Below are 5551 nucleotides of genomic sequence, written 5' to 3'. Positions count from 1 at the left end.
GGAGGAAGCTTCAAAGCGTTGCCGTAGGAACGTGCATGAAAATAGGGTCGTGTCTAGAAGGTAACCTGAAAAATGATATCGCGAGATTCAATAACCATGATCAATGCCTAACCATAACAATCTCGCGAGAGACTCCCCAGTTTGCTGGTTCCCTTCTAGACACTACCTGAAAATAGTGATTTTTATTTATTTATTTATTTTTATTGAAGATAAGATAAGATAAGATAAGATAAGATAAGATAAGATAAGATGAACTTTTATTATTCCCCCGAAGGGAAATTCAGGTGTCAAAGCAGCAACATCAGCAAACAGAGTGAAACACAGGAGAGGTAAAGGTATACAAAAACTATAAAAACAATAATAGAGATATAAAAGATACAGAGTGAATGGGTGAACATAGTGTGTACAGTACGTCAATAAATACATGTAGTATGCGCAATAAATAAATGTAATATGTACATGTGTGCAGTCTATAAAGTGGTATTTAGGATGTATAGTGTAAGTAAGTGTAACCCTTCATTTACAAACATTAAGGCATTGTAATCTAAACTCAATACTTCTAACATACAAGGCACAATTGAATAGGAAAGATCATTTAAATTATAAAAAATAGTATAATAAAAATAAAAGAGGGCAGAAAATAATTAAAGGAACAAAAAAAGAAATGCATAAATAAATAAATAAATAATAAGACTGCACTCTTCCATAGTAGCTCTAGGGGTCATCATCATATATGTTCAGTTCTTCATAATCTCTGAGGAGACGCTTTGCATGTTGTCCATTCATTAGTCTTAAAGCACTGAGATGATTGTCCACAAGGTCCCTTTTGAAAACGGAAAATAGGGGTTTAATTTTCCTCCATTTGGATGCATGGATGAAAAAATTTGCCAGCAGTATCAGATTGTTCAATATCAAGTCACTCTTAATGTCCTTCATGTTAATACCCAACACAATATTTTCTCTTGTGAGTGGAGCAAGTAGTTGGATTTTGGTTGACAGCCAGTCCTGCAAATCTTGAAAATAGTGATGTAGCTGACGCCTTGAGTGTGATTTCCCTGTTTTTGTGAGTTTTTGGGTCACAAAACGTTACCCTTCTTAAACAGACGTTTTAATTTAATTTGTGGAGTTTGTTCGTGATGTCCTCATTCCAACCTTATTGTAAAATGTGTTACTTTATCTTTTGAGCCCTTTACTGAACATAATCTTGACAATTTCCAGGACGTACAACCTCATGCCGTTGAAACTAAAGCATCATTTTTTATTCTAATTCTAGCTTGACTCAATTAGTAGCTAGATGATTAGTTTTGTTGCTACTCCATTATGGGGCAGCAATTCAGCGCCACTTGAATTGGCTGTGGTTTTGGTCCTTTACAAGCTTTTAATCATATTGCCACGGCCCCCTGACTTTTTTATGCAAGAGGGCTTTAATGATTCCCCACAGCATCCCTATTGAGAGGTAACTAAGGTGTGTGTTGTTTGTTAGCTTTTTGTTTTTTGAGCCAGTTATGTGCACACACACATTCAGGGAGGTTCAGGGCAGGGCCTGTCACACAACAGAATGGGATGCGCAAACACAATAAAAAGCCAGTTGGGTTGGCCTTCAATTGAACTAGCTAATGGACTATTCACATTTGGCCATGTTGTTGCACATCAGGTTACAGGTTACAATGCTGTCTGACCTTTGAACAAATCAAACATAACACTCTTTTTGACCATCTTGCAAAGAAATTAAAATTCACACTGAGCTTTTTGTACAGGCTAAAGTCCTTTTTTTCCATGGCATCAAGAAAATGCTTAGTTGCTGGCCTTCTCCTGACTCCGATTGTTTTTGGTGATACTATTTACAGGTTTGCCTCACCGTCCACCTTGTCCAAACTTGAAACCCTGCCCTGTATCACTCAGCCCTGAAGTCACTAATTCTGGCTTCAGGACCCATCATTGTACTTTATACAGCATGATAGGATGGTCTTTACTCACTCTGCGGAGGTTACAACATTGGTACATTTTAGTCTATAAGATCATCTCGGGCAAATTTCCTAATTACTTAAGCCGGAAGTTTGTATTTCTCCAAAACAGTTATAATCTTAGATCACATAAATGGCTTCTATCAGTACAGAAGCTGGCAAAACAAGCCTGTTCAACTACGGTCCTTGGTCCCGGAACGATCTGCAGGCGAAGCTTAAACTTGAGACCCTTATCTCTTTAAATGATTTTAAACATAGAACAAAGGAAGTGGTCACTGCTAGCTGCCGTTGCTTCAATTAAATAAATACATGACCAACATGCTGCCCTGATGGACTGTATAATGTAATGTATTTTGTCGTACCTATTGTTGCTGCTGTGATTCAATGTTGTTGTCTTATTTTGTGTTGGATGCTGCTATTTGACCCTGTCTTGGCTATAGGCCTCACTTGTAAAAGAGATTTTAATCTCAATGTGACTTCCTAGTTAAATAAAGGTTATGTATATAGGCTGAGAACTTTAGGACTGCGTGCTCTGTCCCATTATCTTTCAGCAAAAGCTGTATGGTGGTCTTTGTGTTCAATGCCAATACTCCAAAAAAAGACTCGTGTAGTGCACTGCACATTCAGAAGATTGCTGCACAAGCACACTTTTGCCAGCAGATGGCAATGCTACAACAGACATTACTAAACAGTACTGAATGTATACCCAGCATAGCAAAGTGTTTGAGTACACATGAAAGCCAGTTCTGACTGGAGCAGCAGAGATCACTGTGGTAGATAAATGGTGGCATAACAGGTTTTTTGTACTTTGCCTCTGAGCTATTGCAGATATCTCTCTCCGCAAGGTCAATTTTCTCCGATGAACATGCAGGCCCATTAACTACCTGAATGTTTGTGTGCAGTAAGTGGTCCTCTTCACTATTAACATGCTTTGGGTTGTGTGAACTCTCAAGCAATAAGGTCTCTTATTGGCTTGTTACGGAGAGTTATTAGGTTTGCCCCCCGGCCCCTGCTGCTATTTAATTACCCTTGCACTCTCTCCTTTTCATCATGAAGATGACAGCGGCCGTTGCAGTAGGTGAAAGAGGAGACTTCACCAGACCATAATTGGTTCATTTGCCTCTGCCTGCCAGGCGCAGATGGAGCTCTTTATTAGTGTCACTGCCAGGTACATTCTGGTCTGATGAGAGCCATCTTAAGACGCAGAGCTTGACATCATATGAGGACACAATGACATGGCCAAAAACGGAATGATAATCAGGATGAGACAAACAGTTACAGCCCCCATACAGACTGCCTGCATTCATTATATAAGCTTATCCATTCTTTTGTCACCAAGTTGTTTTGTTGTTTCAATAGAGCATGGGCATTATTGTCATGCTTATGAGCTTATTGTTCAATCTAGCTGGGTCCCAGGGATTCAATTGTATCCCTTGGACCATTCCTCAATATGGGTTTATTTGTATACTAGTAGCTGAGGGTTTGTATTTGTGTGTCTGTATACAGTATGCACAGTATCAGCCTATTGTGAGGTATTTTAGTCCCTCTGAATGTGTTTATTTATATGAATTATTTGACATCATTCATAGTAAATTGTCTTTACACAGCCAAATACTTCATAACTGAGGTATATATAACAAAATATCCAATGCAGAAGCATTCAAATGGTTGTGTTTGTTTAAACACATTACTATCACGTCAGCAAATGTCCTCTGAACACTCGTGCCTTTATTGTATTCTGAAATTAAAACCATTTTGGTTTGATCTCTCTCTCTCTGATATATAGAACACCTATCAGGAGACAAAAACAGGATTAAATTAGCATAAAATACCATTAACTAATTGCATCAATGAATGGAAGTAAACCGTATTTCCACACAAGCAGGTTAAGACCTGAAGGATATCTGTAAATCACCCAACACCCTTTCTACATCAGGAAGAGAGAGGAAAGTCTACTCTGTAATTACTCTATAATTACTATTTATTTGAATGTTGCCTGCTCTCTCAACAAGGCATGCCTGCACATAAGGTTGTGGTAGTTGGGATAGCATGTCTGTGTGATCCTCTTGCAAAACCGAACAAATATTTGGATTATGGAGATTTTATCATGTATTTGAACACAAAGGATCAGTCGCATAATGTTCTTCAAGCACATGCTAACAGTGGGCTCCTTTTAATTTTGATAAAGTGTATAGCCATTAAACAACATGCGATCAACTAGGGAACAATGATCCATCTACGTCTTCAGTGTTCAATATGGGGACATTAGTTGGCATGGTAACCTCATTTGCCATCTGCAGGCCTCATTCATACTGAAAAATGACACTCAGGAAGCTGTAAAGAAACAATTCAATATTGTTTCTCACAGCAACAGTGGGTCAGAGTAGGTCTGCTGCCAAGTCTCTCGGTGTGCACTCGATTGTCTTTCTGAGAAAATAACAAGCACCTTTCTTTGAAGGGGTTGGATTTATAGTGATGGCTGGCTTCCATCATCACGTTTATTGGGAAGATTTATTACAGTACAAAGTGCTGAGTGCAGCGTTATGTGTTAAATATTGACAAATGGATGTTCAACGTCTTATTCAGCATTTGAGGATGAAAAATGCGTAAAAAAAATATGCTTGTTTTCTTTCTTGTTGAGAGTTAGATGAGAAGATCAACACCACTCTCATGTTTAAGAGTGAGAATATGAGTGTGTTTCTCAATATGTGCAACTATTCCTGCAGAAGTGAGCACAGCTGTGTTAGCTCATCAGAGATACGTCTGGTGGAATTGGGGGTCAATAGGCCTTTTTCACAGCTGACATTTTGACTTGTCCTAGTAAGAAAAGCACAGATGTTACTAATAACGTTAAAACTGCTGTGAAAATGGCATGCTGAATTGTTTTCAGCAACAAATCGTGACAAGCTCGTATAGACGTTGAGATATTTCTAACCTGAGAAACAGGATTCGTAGTAAGATTGATGCTCTATGTGCTGTCAGGCCATAGACATGAAATAATCACTTGCAAATATTAGGTTTGTCTGTGAAGCCTCATGAGTTAAACCTGCAGTTGCCACAGATGGTGGATTTTTATGATTTTTTTTAGTATCATCCATTATCTTTGTTGACTGTACTGGATGGTTGCTGATTTAATAATTTATAAGGCGATGTTGTAGTGTCGTTGAGTTGGATTGCATTATATTTTAAGATGTACACAGGCTAATATTGTGTCTCCCCTTGCATCTCCAAATCAGTGATGTGAAGTAGTTAAGTACACTTACTCGAGTACAATTTTGAGGTACTTGTACTTTACTTGAGTTGTCCCTTTTTGTGCTTCTTTGTACTTCTACCTCAATACATTTCAAAGGGTAATATTGTACTTTTTACTCCACTAGCCTACATTTATTACAGAATTTAGCTTGGCTTAGAGAGTTACTGAACAGTATAAAGCAGTTAAAAGTATCAATTTTGATATGATAAGATAAGGGAACTTTATTTATCCTGAGAGAAATTGTTGTGCAGCAGTTACAGTACAAAGTAGGAAAGAGTGCAAATATAAAATATCAATAAAGGTGCAAGTAGCCTATAATCAGAATCAGCCCCGG

The sequence above is a fragment of the Sebastes umbrosus genome, chromosome 19 (genome assembly GCF_015220745.1).
Source record: "Sebastes umbrosus isolate fSebUmb1 chromosome 19, fSebUmb1.pri, whole genome shotgun sequence".
Lineage (NCBI taxonomy): Eukaryota > Metazoa > Chordata > Actinopteri > Perciformes > Sebastidae > Sebastes > Sebastes umbrosus.
This window is presented reverse-complemented; position numbering follows the sequence as displayed.